General features: G+C 41.0%; 1 long non-coding RNA gene across 1 annotated transcript in view; it reads left to right on the plus strand.

The window, feature by feature from the left end:
* Window positions 1-14,396, plus strand: part of LOC142255287 (uncharacterized) — a 113,568-nt gene extending 99,172 nt beyond the window's left edge. The window contains exon 3 of the long non-coding RNA XR_012727396.1: window positions 14,270-14,396. This is a non-coding gene — a long non-coding RNA (uncharacterized LOC142255287). The remainder of the gene's footprint in view (window positions 1-14,269) is intronic.
* The last annotated feature ends 692 nt before the right edge of the window (window positions 14,397-15,088 follow it).

Consider the following 15,088-nt stretch of genomic DNA (forward strand, 5'->3'; position numbering starts at 1 on the left):
CGTGGGTAAGCCAGAATCCTTCTGGGAAAACCTAGTGGACAGATTAGACAAAGATAGAACTTTTTGGTAAAGCACATCAATCTGTTTACTGAAAATGGAATAAGGCCTACAAAGAAAAGAACACAGTACCTACAGTCACATATGGTGGAGGCTCAAAGATATTTTGGCTTTGTTTTGCTGCCTCTGGCACTGGGTGCCTTTTTTCTGTGTGCAAGGAATCATGAAATCTGAATTGCATTGTAGTGACAAGTGTCAGAAAGCTGTGTTTGCATTGTAGGTCATGGGTCTTCCAGCAGGACAATGACCCCCAAACATACTTCAAAAATACCCAGAAATGGATGGAAGCAAAGGGCTGGAGAGTTCTGAAGTGGCAGGAATGACCGGAACTAAATCCTATTGCACAGTGGTGGAGAGATCTTCAAATTGATGTTGGGAGAAGACTCCTTCAAATATGGGAAACCTGGAGAAGTTTGCAAAAGAAGAGTCCAAAATGCCACTTAAAAAGTGGAAGAAGCTCATTGATGGTTTTAGGAAGGGAATAATTGCATATTATTTATTCCAAAGGATGTGCAAACAAATAATAAGCTGAAGGTATCAACAATTTTGTGTGTCCTAATTTGGGGGTTTCTATGTGAAATTATGTCCAATTTGATTTTTTTTTTTTCGGTTCAATACACACAAAGGAAATAAACGTGTATTTAATTGTTGTAACTCCAATAATTTTCTTGGAGAAATAATTCATTTTCTGGAACAAACTCAAGGGTTATAATATAGAGATAATTATGAGGGAATAATTTAAATAGTGATATTAAACAATTTTGCATTAAAATATACAAATTTTTATTCAAGATAATTAAAACATCAGGAAAAAAAACCTGATAATGACAGACAAAACATTTTAAATACGTGACCATATATACAGAAAAGAAACAGGGTTAGTTATCAGATACAAGACACTAGACCTGCCTAAAATCACAAAATATGCTCAATTTAAGCACTATCATATATCAATAAATTATACGTAACCTCACCCTTCGCCTAGGTGCCTGTGGCCAACAGAAGTAAGGGGGAGAAGAGAAGGAAAAATGGTATACATAAATGTGTTTATATAACCGCAAGAGGACTCTGTCCATCATCTGCCAAACATTAATGGCGCATTTTATAAATTTGCCATAAATATCCAAGCAAGGAATACACCTTTTTAAAACGGACAAATTAAAAAGCAGTTTTTAGTCTTCATAAATTAAAATAAAAGGTCAAACACATGAAACAAAAAGATAAATAATTCTCTATCAGTTATGCCATGCCTGTGATATTGGAAAAGTAACTGGAATGAAGATGGCACAATAGGGTCTTACCAGAGTGGTAAAAATGTGTATAGGAATGTGGTGTGCTCACTTGGTTGTATATCCACCACCATGGAGTAAAAACAGAAGAGGCTGCTGTGGAACTGCTAAGTGAAAAGCAGTGTAACAGGAAATAAGAGGTAAATTCTGCACTCTCAATTGAGGACACCAAGATAGATAAGTATTTTATTAATCAATGTGTTTCGCAGTGGAGGCTTCTTCAGGATGTAAAACTACAAATGACTGTGATGTTGGAGCTGCTTTTCTCAGTGAGTCACATTACATTGTGTCACTTGACTGATGCAGCCAATCATGAGTCGCTGATTGGCTGCAGCTTTTACTATTCAGTTGAAGCAGATGTCGTCTTTGATGGAATAGTATAGACCTGCAGCTGATCAGCGAGTAGTAATTGACTGCAGGTCAAGTGGCCCTACAATGACATGAGACCCACAGTGAAAACTAGTGACAACATCACTGGTGTGACTATGCTGTGGGAAATGAGCACTGACTGTCTTTATTTTATATGGAGCACTGAAGTGTTTAGGCACAGGTTGTACAATAGTGGCCGACCTCTTTAAACATTAGACCAAGACCAGGCTTTGGCTGGCCCACTGGAGAACAGGGGAGTCCCCCGGTGGGCCTCTGTGCTGGAGTGAGCCACTTAGGCTAAGGACATACAACCGGCTTGTCTCCCGTTTGTCGGATCCGGCGTGCTCCCGTACGGTGTATACAGTACAGTGGCTGCGTGACAAGCTCCGGTCATGTGTTGTCATGTGACTGGAGCATGTGACCAGGAAGTTGCAGCGCAGCCACTGTACTGTATACACTTTACGGGAGTGTGCCGGATCCGACAAACTGGAGAAAAGCCGGATGTGTGTCCTTAGCCTTACCTTTCAAGATGAGCAGTATTTGACACTATTACATTATTCACTATATACAGAAAAAGTAGCATCTCATCATTCACTCAACAAACTACCCAGTGCATTATTATATAGAAGTACCGGTAAATGTGTGAATGAAGCTGAACAGTGGCCCCCTAGAGTCAGTGTTACTGGTGGTCCCTTGGCAGCTCAGTCTGGCATTGACCCAGACCACCTAGTGGTCAACATAGTCTTGGATTGATTTCACATGTCCATGTTTTGTGGTTTGTGTAAATACTAGGATTTCAAGACTGGCCGCAGGTCTTCTGACCTGAACTCAATCAGCTATATAGCGGAGGCTGCAGAGGTCCGATGAGGACACCTATAGTTAGTCTGGAAATCACACACACATAAATGCAGCTTTAATCCACATTAAATGGGTTCTGTTTACAACCAAAGAAATTTGTGTAACAGACCCTTACAGCACCACTTCACAGGATAAATTTTTAGCTAGACTCTTCTGCCCTTGAGGGAAAGCAGAGAAGGAATATTACTCACTTAGAGCCACTTTTCAATTGTGCCCAATGTCCTTAGTGCTGTGCTATTTTTGCCGGTAAATTGAAAGGCACCGTAATGGGAACCGGATAAACCCTATCCAAGATAATGAGGGTTTTCTCTCATGGTTTGTGATGGTCTGAATTATTTATTGTTTTTACCTGTGTAGGGGAACAGGACATTTTAAATCCTAAATGCAGATGTGAACAGAATCTATAAATTATTATTTTATGGGCAATTCAAGTATTTACTAAAATAGTAATATAACATTTCTTTTTAAAGTGCACTGGTTAAAGGCTGGTCTGGTTGTTTTTAAATTAACAGATCATAAGTATTATCCCCTACAAATGAATTAATAGGTGTCTGCACAGACTACAGCTTTCCAGAAGACTAATGTAGTGTAGACAGCATGAATTAATAAAAAATGTACAGTCTATTCCAGATGTACATAAGGACTGCTACTCTTCATCCCTATTTTTAACATGTCCACTGTACATATACTCACGTTTTGTTTTAAGGTATTAAAAAGAGCAAAAAAGTAATTTTATTGTGGCTATTGAATAGTGGGGATATTTTTTTACTTGAAAGTTTTGTGAAAATGACAAAGGCATATATTAGAATTGCATGCATCGATAGACAATACCATTTTGTGTAAAGGGAATTAGAGTGGAAAAGTCAAAATGATACAAAGTAAGGCTATGTAATTTGATTACATTTTTGGATATGTTTTGCAGTGACAAAAACAGATATAAAATAATCCGCTAGAGGACAGAAATGTCCAAAATTATCTTCCGCAATACAGCACTGATCCAATTCTTAGTTGTGTTTACAAAACCGTAGCTTGTTCAACTTTTTTTGTTGGGCTACAAAACTACAGTTGGCAACTGGATCCGTTAATTTTTTTACATTGAAGTCTACTGAATTGATCAAAAACTGAACTCCTTGTGTTTCCTCCCTCTACTAAACCCAAAATTGCCATTTCCGTGTTTGGTTCTATCATTACTCCCCGGCAGCACGCCCGCTGTCTTTGGGATACGTTTGACTTGGATCTCTCCTTAATTCTGTACATCCGATCTCTCGCTCGCCCATTTCACCACCACCTCAAAAACATTTCTAGAATTCAACCTTTTCTTAACTTTTTGGTTGTAAAAATTCTTACTGTTGGTCTTAATTCTTGCCTAAACTACTGCAACTCTCTATGCATCGGGCCCCCTTTTACTAAACTGTTCCCTCCACATTCCATCCTGAATGCAGGAGCCAGGATCATATTCCTTTCCAACCACTGCACTTTGGCGCCTGCTACTGTCAATTCTCATGTCAAGCTGTGACAGAGGAAATAAGAAGTCCAGGGTCAAATACCAAGAGTGTACGTCAAAGGCAGAGGGACAAGACCGTAAACAGGTCATAGTCTGTAGTCAGATCAAAATCGTGCGGATAGAGACAAAGGGACTAGGCAAATGAATAGTCAAAGGTACGGTCCAAAGTCAGGCAGCAAGAGATCAGGATAGCAAAACAGCAGGCACACACTCCACAGAGCAAAGCTAGGACTAACAATGGACTGACCAATGTCAGCTACCTAAATAGCCGGCCAAACACCCTCAAAGGTGAAACTTGGAGAAGGCCTAGGAGGCCCAACTCATGACTGGGCTGTCAGATGATCCTGTTCACAATACTACCAGCCTGGTATGCCCCTGCTATCTATTGGGTGGCTGAACTGTCACTCACTGTGTCTTTAGGACAGAGTGGCAAATTCAAGATATCCACCCTGTGCAAGCCATTGCACTGGTTGCCCATTTGTTACAGAGTAGAAGTTAAACTTATCTTTGTTATCCACAAAGCTCTCCACGATTCTACATGGCCAAGCATCTCCTCCCTCATCTGTCTACTACCCTCATCATGCCCTCCATTCCACTAATGACATAACACTGACAGTCTCAATAATCCAAACCTCCATCTCCCATCTCCAGGACTTCCCTTGTGCTTCACCAAATCTCTGGAATGCACCACCACCACCACCACCGTTTTAAGCATGCCGTAATGTATTATTTTTTGACTGGCCTATCAACTGAACCCACTTATTTAACTATTCCCATTTTGCTCACCGAAAATGGTCCTCTGAATCTGGTCCCTTGTATCATCGGTTACACCCTCCATGCACTGAATAGCCCTCTGTACCTTCACTAGCTGGTATATTGATGGCCGGACCATACACTACAACCACGTTTTACAATTTGCCTTTTGTGCCTCCCCTATTTCCTCATAGATTGTAAGCTTGCGAGAAGGACCCTCACACCTCTTGGTATCTGTTGAATTGTGTTACTCAGTAATGTCTGATATTGTCTATATATGTCCCCTCCGAATTGTAAAGTGCTACGGAACATGTTGGCGCTATATAAATAAAATGTTTTTATTATTCAGTCAATGGAAAATCTAATATATAAAGCTGTGTATGTGTGTTTGTGTGTATGTCTGCTAAAAGAATCCGCACTGTCACATCTACAATCACGAAATTTTGCACAGACGCCCCATGTGACTCAGGGAACGTCATAGACTATGTTTGGCCGGGAAAATTTAAACCCGTGCTTTCCAGTTACTCTACAAAAATCCTGCAGCCATTAAACTGAATGGCTCAAGCATATGGAAAAATGTTGGAATATACAATGAAAAATGCTACTTGCTAATTTGAACATGTGAATAATGAATTGCATACCTGCCATGAATATTAGGAAAAAGGAGATATTTAGCAATCGCATTGATCAATGTAACTGAGCCCCACGACCTCGTCAAGGTATATCTCTATATTGGGGTCCCTAGCTCTGTGACCCTAACTGTGTGTCATCTCATTGCAATTAAAAACTGCTGTGGGTGGAGAGGGGTAACTAAGGACTTTCTTATATAGGAGATGGAAAAAACATGGCCGAAAGGGGCGGAGCTGTGTTCACATTCAGAAAAAAAACTACATATAACTGAATAGGATAACTGAAGTGAGCACTAATATATATATATATATATATATATATATATATATATATATATATATATATTATGAGTGCAAGCCAAAAATTACATACTATACAATTTGATGTGCAGCCTTATCCTTGTATAGTATGTAATTTTTGGCTTGCACTCATAATATATATATATTAGTGCTCACTTCAGTTATCCTATTCAATTAAACTGAATGGAGCTGGGAGCTATAGACTATAAATAGCAACTGTCAGTGGTTGCTATAGGAACAAAATAAACTGTTAGTATAAGATAGGATAGACGGATAGAGAGAGACAGAAAAAGACAGACAGAGAGACATCCCACCGAAAGAGACATCCCACCGAAAGAGACAGGCGGGGAAAGAGACAGACATGGGCAAAGAGACAGACATGGTGTAAGGGCACCAGGGACAGAGGACCTCAAATGTTCTATATGTCACAGTTGCTGTTCTGGCACGAGGTTGCAGGGGCCATGTTCCCTGGGTGGTCTACCAGGCCCTGATGTTCCCTGCTATCCACCCCCACACAGTATCCCCAACTGATGGACAGTCCACAGACACTGTCTTGGGGATAACAGTTGCTTTAATACAGCCGGAACAAAGGAAAACACGGAATATACGGAATGTTTCAGTCTTTTGTGGGTAGGCCACGGCAAATACAGCTTGGAGTTGAATGCTGAAGTGCAATTAGGGTTCTGGAGCTTTTAAGAGCATAATTTGCTTCAGATTTAATACTGGTATGCCTTTTTAGAAGCAGGTTCAGAGTCTCTTGAGCTTAGAGGGTAGATATGATAAGATTGTACAGACCTGGAGTCCTGGGGTTAATTTCACTGCTAGTTCAGACACGTGCAGTACTTGTAAGCAATTGTAGAAAGTTGCCCAGCGCGCTACGGGGACCGGACGGCTTGTGCGTGGACAATGGCATGCAAGCCACTAATATTGCAGTGGGGTGGGAGACCTTCAAACGTCCCCAATCTGCGTGCAGTAGGGTCTGGTATATACTCAGTATGTCCTACTGTCTGAAGAGATGTATATCTGGCCAGTGAGGATTCAGGATAGGACGTCTTCAGCATATTGGCTGTAAAAATCAGTAAATGGGGAAATTCTAGGCCTCGGGCCTAGCAGGAGTCTTGTGGTGAAGGGAAACTCCACATAATGTCTTCCCTCAGAGGAGACTCTGCCAGAACCAGAACATTCCAGTTCTTTCCAGACAGAGGCTGGAGAATAGCTCCACCTATTGAGCCATGTGACCAAGAACTGGCCAATAGGAAAACACCCAATGCACACTTCAGATTCTTACAGTTTTCACCAGTAGATGATGCTAGAAAACAACAAATGAAAAATGCTTTACTTATAACATATCACTAGAAATAAAAAATAGCGCTATGAGAAGCACCCGTGGCGACAATTTGATTATAGTAAATGAAAGCTTCTCACCTGATTAGGTTGTGCGCCCTCGCACAACCTCGGTGATGATCATGTAGATCCTCTGGAGGATATGGGGTTGTCACGGCTGATGTTAACCGATTAAGCTGGGTAATCCTGGGGAGATGACCGCTCCTAGTTCCAGGTTCACCAACTCTTGAGGTCCTGGAGCTGATTACGGTCGTAAGTCTTCCTCTCAAAGTGTTTGGAATAATTTAGAGCTATTACCATCAGCAGCTATTAGAACCGGAATCCCAGAAAGGGAGTAAGGTATATGGATAGTGGTTGGAGCCGGTCTTTTTTTAGCGCTAGTAATAGATCTAATCAGATAAAATAAAGCTCTTGTAGACACAACGCGTTTCAGCAGGAATATACTGCTTTCCTCAGGTGTCCTGAGGAAAGCAGTATATTCCTGCTGAAACGCGTTGTGTCTACAAGAGCTTTATTTTATCTGACTTGTACTGTCACAAATAAAGCATAATCTATTCTTAAAGACAACCTGAGTTATTAGATCTATTACTAGCGCTAAAAAAAGACCGGCTCCAACCACTATCCATATTACTTATAACATATAACATAATATTACATATAAGAGAATGTACTTAAAGAAACAGACACAATCTGGACCGGGCCACTACACATGGGCAAAGAGAGAGAGACAGACAGATACAGAGATTGAGACAGACTGATGCAAATACAGAGAGATAGAAACAGACAGACAAGGAAAGAGACAGCGAGACAGACAGAGAATGGGAGAGAGACAGAGACAATTACTATCCCGGGCAACGCCGGGTACTACAGCTAGTGGATTATAATTAGTGATAAATGAGCACTAAAATGCTTGAGAGCTCAAATCGAATTGATCCAAATGGAAAATTGTCCATGTTGACTAGCATATGGCTATAATGGATGATACTAGTGTTTGAACAAGTCCATAATGTAGTAGTTTGTTTTTGGTCACGATACAACTAGAAATAAACAAAGTGATCTAAAATAAAAAAACTGAGAACAGGGGAAAAACAGAGGGCGGAAAGTGGCTTATTAGTGGAAGCACCAAGTATAGAAGCACCTAGTATTAAGTAATGTCGCAATTTCAGGTATTTATCATATCTAAAACAGGCTGGAAGACAAAGTAGTGCAAATTGGGTCTTATCGGAGTGAAAGGAAAGGAGTGAAGAACTTGCAGAGGCTCACCTTGAAGGGTTGTGACCATCACAGTGGCTGCAGCCTTATTTGGAAAGCAGATACAAAAGACGGTGAGGAAGAGTTAACGCTGCCGTGAAGGAGAGGAAACTCCAAGAAAACTTGATGGTCTTATTATCAACGCGTTTCGGAAAGATCCTCTCAATCAGGTCAAAATCACTGATTCACTGGATATGAATACTTTTTCAAGGAACTGTAAATCCTGTTGGCAGATTGATCTTAAGGAATGAAAAAGGTAAAGGTGTAAGATTACTCTGAGTAAAAGTTGTACTTCGGTCATAGCGTCAATGTTCTGCATGAGCGCTAATAGGCAGTTCACGTACCCTGTTGGACAGAAGGGCCATCTCAGGACTGAGTGTTTAATTTTGTTTCTGTTAAATGGTTTAGACTGGGATTGTCAGTCCTCAATAGTATTTTTATATTTGAGGGCGTTCCCACAAAATGTGTAGTAGTGTAACTGATATACTGCCTAATGCGCCATCATGGTATTGAGCAGGGAGGGCATGTATGATGGAGTCTAGTTGGACTAGAGGACCATCGGAGGGGAGTCTTTAATTATGGATCCTTGGAGGGATGTACAACAGAATGTTGTAGTTGTCAATTTGTAGGTTGCCTGTCTGTCAATATAAAAAAGGTGTTTTCTAGCTTGAATTCCTATGAATACTTCCAATAGGTGGCGCTAGAGTTTGTCTCCTTCCTGGAGAGACAATTTGAATATTTCCTAGAGGGGCTTTGCAGCTATGAGACTCCTCACTGACAGCCAGACTAGTTTGTCAGGTCTCTGCAAGGAGAATGGTCTTCCCCGTGGTCCCCACTATAATTTGTCATAAGCCAGATCAGATCCCATACTTTGCATTGACGAGGGGCAATCACACCGAAACACAGTGTCTGCAAATTGGGTTTCTGATCTGGTATAAATTCTAAGTCATATGAAAAGGCTTGTTAAAAGGCCACTTTTGACTTTTTTAGGATTGCTACTTCCAATAGGTGGCGTTAGAGTTTGTTTCCTGCCTGGAGAGACAATATGAATTTTTCTGCAATTTAATCTTGTTTCCTAATATGCCATAGTTAAAATGCGTCTACTTTGGTTTGTTTGTCTTATTGAGGTATTCTAGGATGGTTAGATTTACATTAGACACAGATTTATTTCACAAATTGAGAAAATCTCGGAATTTAAGGAATTATCCATTTGAGATGTTGAATGTCTGGTAGATGAAAGGAAACTGGTGGGTGTTAAAAGGGTCAGAAAAATATTGAAGGTTGGCAACACCATTTCTTTCCATTTTATTAAAGTTTAATTGAGGCATCTTAGAAACTAGAAACTGAAGGCCTTGAGTGGGCTGTAAATATCTGTAGATATTGTTTTAACGAGGTGTTTCCGAGCTGTATCAAGACTTTTAATTGCAGTAAGATGTGAGGAAGCGATGTTGAGGTCTTCGTGATGCCATAGGAGTCTAACTTTTAGTGAGGTTTTCTTGCGGAGGTATTTGTCACGGCATCTGGTCCACCAGTTGGTTATTTGATCTAGAATGCATGAGTAATAATAATCCTGAGGGTTAGATAATTCCAATCTTCCAGCCCTCCTATGACTTTCTGTGATTCCATGTGAAGCTTGAAAGGGTCATATTGGCTAGACTAAAAACATTTGGGGAGGATTATTGGAATGGTGCAGAAATGATACTGTGTAATATGTTTGGGAGTAAAAGCTTTTTGATTTGGTATATACCGTGCTTACCTGAAAATAAGACCGGATCCTATATTTTTTGCTCTGAACGATGCGCTAGGGCTTATTTTCAGGGGGTGTCTTATATTTTCCTATGAACAACAATCCATATTTATTCTGGGACATCAACATTTTGTGTTGATCTGCTCTTCCTATGGTGCAGAACAAGTCCTATAGTGGTGGGTACATACCATATTTACAAAGAGTTAAATTACCTGCTTATATGTATTATTCTCTATGTACTACTAAGTTTATCCCCAAAAGAAAGCAGACACCCCCTAAAAGAATCACATTTACCAGACCCCACACAATTAGATTTGGCAAGTGAATGGGCTCTCACATACAATTCTGCATTGCTGTCAGGTCCCCCTGCGTCTACAGCGGTTGGCTGTCCCTGGCGACTGGAAGCAGTATCACTCACGCGGAGTTATACAGGTACCCGATCTGTTTGTAAGAGATGCAGTACAATGCAGCTGAAATGGTGCATGAACTGATCGCGACGCTGAAATGGTGCATGAACTGATCGCGACGCAGATCTGTGTGAGAGCCTATCCACCATTGACAATTGCCAACTCTAATTTTTGGGGGTCTGGTGAGTTTTTTTTTTTTGTTTTTTTTCAGTGAAAAATACAGACTTCAACAAGAACTTTAACACTAGACTCCGAAGAGTCTTGTAGAAACAATGAGGGGCTTATCCACCGTTTAAAAACTATCATCATATCTAGCTGAAATTTTAAGAAACTAATTTGCCACTTGTAATTTTTTCACATAGTCCTGCTATATTCTTTAACACTTTTTTACCTGCTTTGACCCTTCCTTTATGGAACCGCAACTAAGGCTTATATTTTAATCCCACTCAAAATAGCCTCAAAAATCCTTCTAGGGCTTATTTTCAGAGTAGGTTATTTTCAGGAAACCAGAGTAGTCAAACCAGGAGTGGTAGGATGTTTTACTAGCTGTAACAAACCTCTTTTTAAAGGATTGGAAGAAATTGAGATGTTGCCAATTAATGCTAGCTTATGCTCAGTGATGCCTTCGAGATTTGTCTTTTTTATTTAAAATTTTTATAGAAAAAGACAATTAGCTCACCAACTGGATGAATAATATGACCTGCCAAAATGTGGTTCTAGGCTGGTGGTGTTGAGCAGGGTAGAAGAAGTTGAATTCAGCATCATGCTATGATTAAGGGTGTTTAGCCAGAAACGCGTCAGTTATCAATGACTTTGTTACATATTTTTTAACAGATGCATTCTTTTATTGGATTCCTAAAAAAAAGTTTTTTACTTTTATGACTTGGACGAATGTGCTGAATTCAACTTCATCTATGTTTTTATACACCTAGTTTTCACTTTTTGCAATTTGTTTTTTTTTTTTTTCAGCCAAATCTGAGAATCAGTAAAAAAAAAAAAAACAAACTTCAAATTAAGTCTACACCTAGTATGTTTGCACAAAGTACAGGTGTTGGCTGAAACAGGTGGAACAAAATGTAGGGTTTTTTTTTTTTTTTTTTTTACCCCACTTCTTGTAGTACATAAACATTGTACTGGTGAGTTGCACTATACAGTGCCGTAATACATCAACCTGAATTATAAAGTCCCCTGTAAAAGTAGGGTAGGACCAGGGGTGTGCACAGACAGAAAGTCCCTGCGCAAAAACAGTATATTGCTGTCCAATAATGTGACTCCGATAGAGATGAGTGAACCTGAGCTGTAAAGTTTGGGGGTTCGTACCAAACACTGACTTAAAAACATAAATAAATCTGTACTTGAATTTGGAGTTTGAGTGCTGTTCGTATGTTAACCACTCTATCGCGTATAGGGGTCTTCAGGTAAGCTCGCTACTCTGACGCATGCGAGCCTCTTGCAGTCTCTGAATAGCTCTCACTGGGGATAAAAACAGTTTTCAGATGTAGTGGGTGTGACGACATGAACTCTGTCAGTGCCTAGCATGGGTTAAGTTTCTTAAAATTTAGCCAGACATGATGATAGTTTATTTTTAAATGTGGGTTAAGCCCCTCATTGTTTCTGCAAGACTCTTAAGGTCCAGTCACACTAAGCAACTTACCAGCGATCCCAACAACGATAGGGATCGCTGGTAAGTTGCTAGGAGGTTGCTGGTGAGCTGTCACACTGCGACGCTCCAGCGATCCCACCAGCAACCTGACCTGGCAGGGATCGCTGGAGCGTGGCTACACGAGTTGCTGGTGAGCTCACCAGCAACCAGTGACCAGCCCCCAGTCTCCTAGTTACAGCACACATCAGGTTAATTAACCCGATGTGTGCTGCAGCTAAATGTGCACAGAGCAGGGAGCAGCGCACACTGCTTAGTGCTGGCTCCTTGCTCTCCTAGTTACAGCACACATCGGGTTAATTACCTGATGTGTGCTGCAGCTACATGTGCACAGAGCAGGAGCCGGCAGCACAGACAGTGAGAGCGGAGGAGGCTGGTATCAAAGGTAAATATCGGGTAACCAAGGACAGGGCTTCTTGGTTACCCGATGTTTACATTAGTTACCAGCCTCAGCAGAAGCTGGCTCCCTGCTCACTGCACATTAGTTGTTGCTGTCTCGCTGTCACACACAGCGATCTGTGCTTCACAGCAGGACAGCAACAACTAAAAAATGGCCCAGGACATTCAGCAACAACCAACGACCTCACAGCAGGGGCCAGGTTGTTGCTGGATGTCACACACAGCAACATCGCTAGCAACGTCACAAAAGTTGTTCGTTACCAGCGATGTTGCTAGCGATGTTGCTTAGTGTGACGGGGCCTTTAGGAGTCTAGTGTTTAAAGTTCTTGTTGACTCAGTATTTACCTTGGCCAGTGAAGGTCAGACACCCAGACAAATCAATTATGCAAACCTCAGATTGTATTACTATGTGTATTGCTAGATGCGATGTAACTTGGCTGTCTCTCCCTCGTCTCTGCCAGAGACCATTACTACTAGGGATATTTTGTATACAGCTTTAATCTAGCTAATAAGAGCTTAATCTTATCCGCCAATCGTGAAGACCCCCAGTGGTCTGAATGGAGAGCTCAGCGGTATAAGGTGGACTGTCCATTGCCCGACTAGACTCTTGCTACATGATACCAATCTAGGATCTGCGGAACCGATTGGCAAGCCATAACCGAACCTGGAATATAATACTATATGGACTTAAGCATCAAATGCAAGGATATCAAGGACTACCTAAGGAATGAATCCAGCTTGGGACAATCCAGTCACCTGACTACAGGCTTTGCGGTCCTCAGCCAGCTTCCTAAATCTGGCGTTATTCCATTCTCGGTGGGTGCCCGCCCAAAGCGGAGTGCTGCTGGTTTGGAGTAAGTGGCCCTGGAAACTCTGAGGCACGGACATTCTAATCCCTAGTGAACCAGCGGAAGGGTGAGAAACTGGTGCAGGTTACATTCTATGGTTTTGCTGGTTGTGCCATATGCCGTTAATTTTTTGGGGATCCAATAAAGTCTTAATATTGTGATTCCCTCAACCAGTGTTGTCGGAGTAGTGTTCCGCCCACGGTTAAGGAGGTCAGGCGTTCAGTTGGGATGAGTCCTGGGCCATGCGGTCTTTATAAAGGTGGCTGGATCAGCAGACGAGCGCACCCACTGACCCCAGTGTCTCCACAGTGGGTTCAAAAAAATCCAACAACCCCACCCTCCCTCCTTTGGAAGTGATCTATGTATGGCTGGCTGCATGTGGGCAGAGAGACAAATTGCCCAATAGACTTCCATTGGGGTTCAAGTCAAGTCTGAGTCCCAAACAGAACTTTATCTCTAGTCCAGCTGAACCCGCTCAACTGAACTTCCACAGGTCCACTCATCTCAGAAATCACTTGGTGCATTAGAGATGGAAGTTGCCCTTTTTACCTTTTTTAGGTCCCTTTTTATAGCTAAATGGGTTACACCAATGGTACATTCACCCCTGGGCTGGACCCTATGAATGCCAATGGTCTATTATGGCTGTGTACAACTTGGAGCCTTGTGTATTTGTCCTTTTTTAGGCTGTGACTTTCTGGTTATTTTTCAGCTACTTTAGAACTAATTGCATCCCTGTTGTATGTTGTTGGCTTTCATGTTCTCCACTAGTAAAATTCAGTTACAAGCTTTGTGACTTGATATGAAAACCTGACTCAAGGTATTTGTTAAAGTCATAAGTTATTTCTTTCTTCCAGGTGCTTTTCTAATCCCATACACACTATTCCTAATCATTGCCGGAATGCCTCTATTCTACATGGAATTAGCTCTTGGACAATATAACAGAGAAGGAGCGGCCACAGTATGGAAGATCTGCCCATGTTTCAAAGGCAAGTATTCAACTTTTATTATTTTTTTTTTTTCGCTAGTTAAACTACAAGAGGATTATCTTAATGTTTGTGCTTTATTCATTCCTATGTTTTTGTTATTTTATCTTTAATGCTATAAAACGTCCAGCAATTCTTTTTGATTTTTGTTTGTGTGTTTGTGTGTTTGTGTGTTTTACATGTGGTACTATTTGGGACAGTTTCCCATATCCGAGATAGCACCGCGTTCTAAGTGCGAATGCACGGAAGCTCACACCACCAATAGTTTTTATTGGCTATCAGGCTATGACATTTGCTCTATTACTTCCTGGATGCCAGTCTGGCGTTCTTCCAGTCCCAAATTAAATTAGAACTATGGGTGAGTCATCTTTCTTCCTAATAAAAAAACAAAACAAAAAACAGCACATGATGATGATTATGCCATATTAATTTTGCAAAGCACTTTATTATGAATCCACTTATTGTATAAATTAATGATACTTCAAGTTGAGTGAGGTATCTAACGATTCGTGCTCACTATACTCATAACGAGTACTGTCTGATACTCGCGTATTCCTTCCATATAGCGTGTGCAATGCAAGTCAATGGGGAAAAACTTGCAAAGTAACAAGTAAGCCGAATGCCATACTATTCGGTGCGAGTAGCGAATAGTACTGAATTCAGTACTCGTTACATTGCAAATATTCCCCA

The sequence above is a fragment of the Anomaloglossus baeobatrachus genome, chromosome 10 (assembly GCF_048569485.1).
Source record: "Anomaloglossus baeobatrachus isolate aAnoBae1 chromosome 10, aAnoBae1.hap1, whole genome shotgun sequence".
Lineage (NCBI taxonomy): Eukaryota > Metazoa > Chordata > Amphibia > Anura > Aromobatidae > Anomaloglossus > Anomaloglossus baeobatrachus.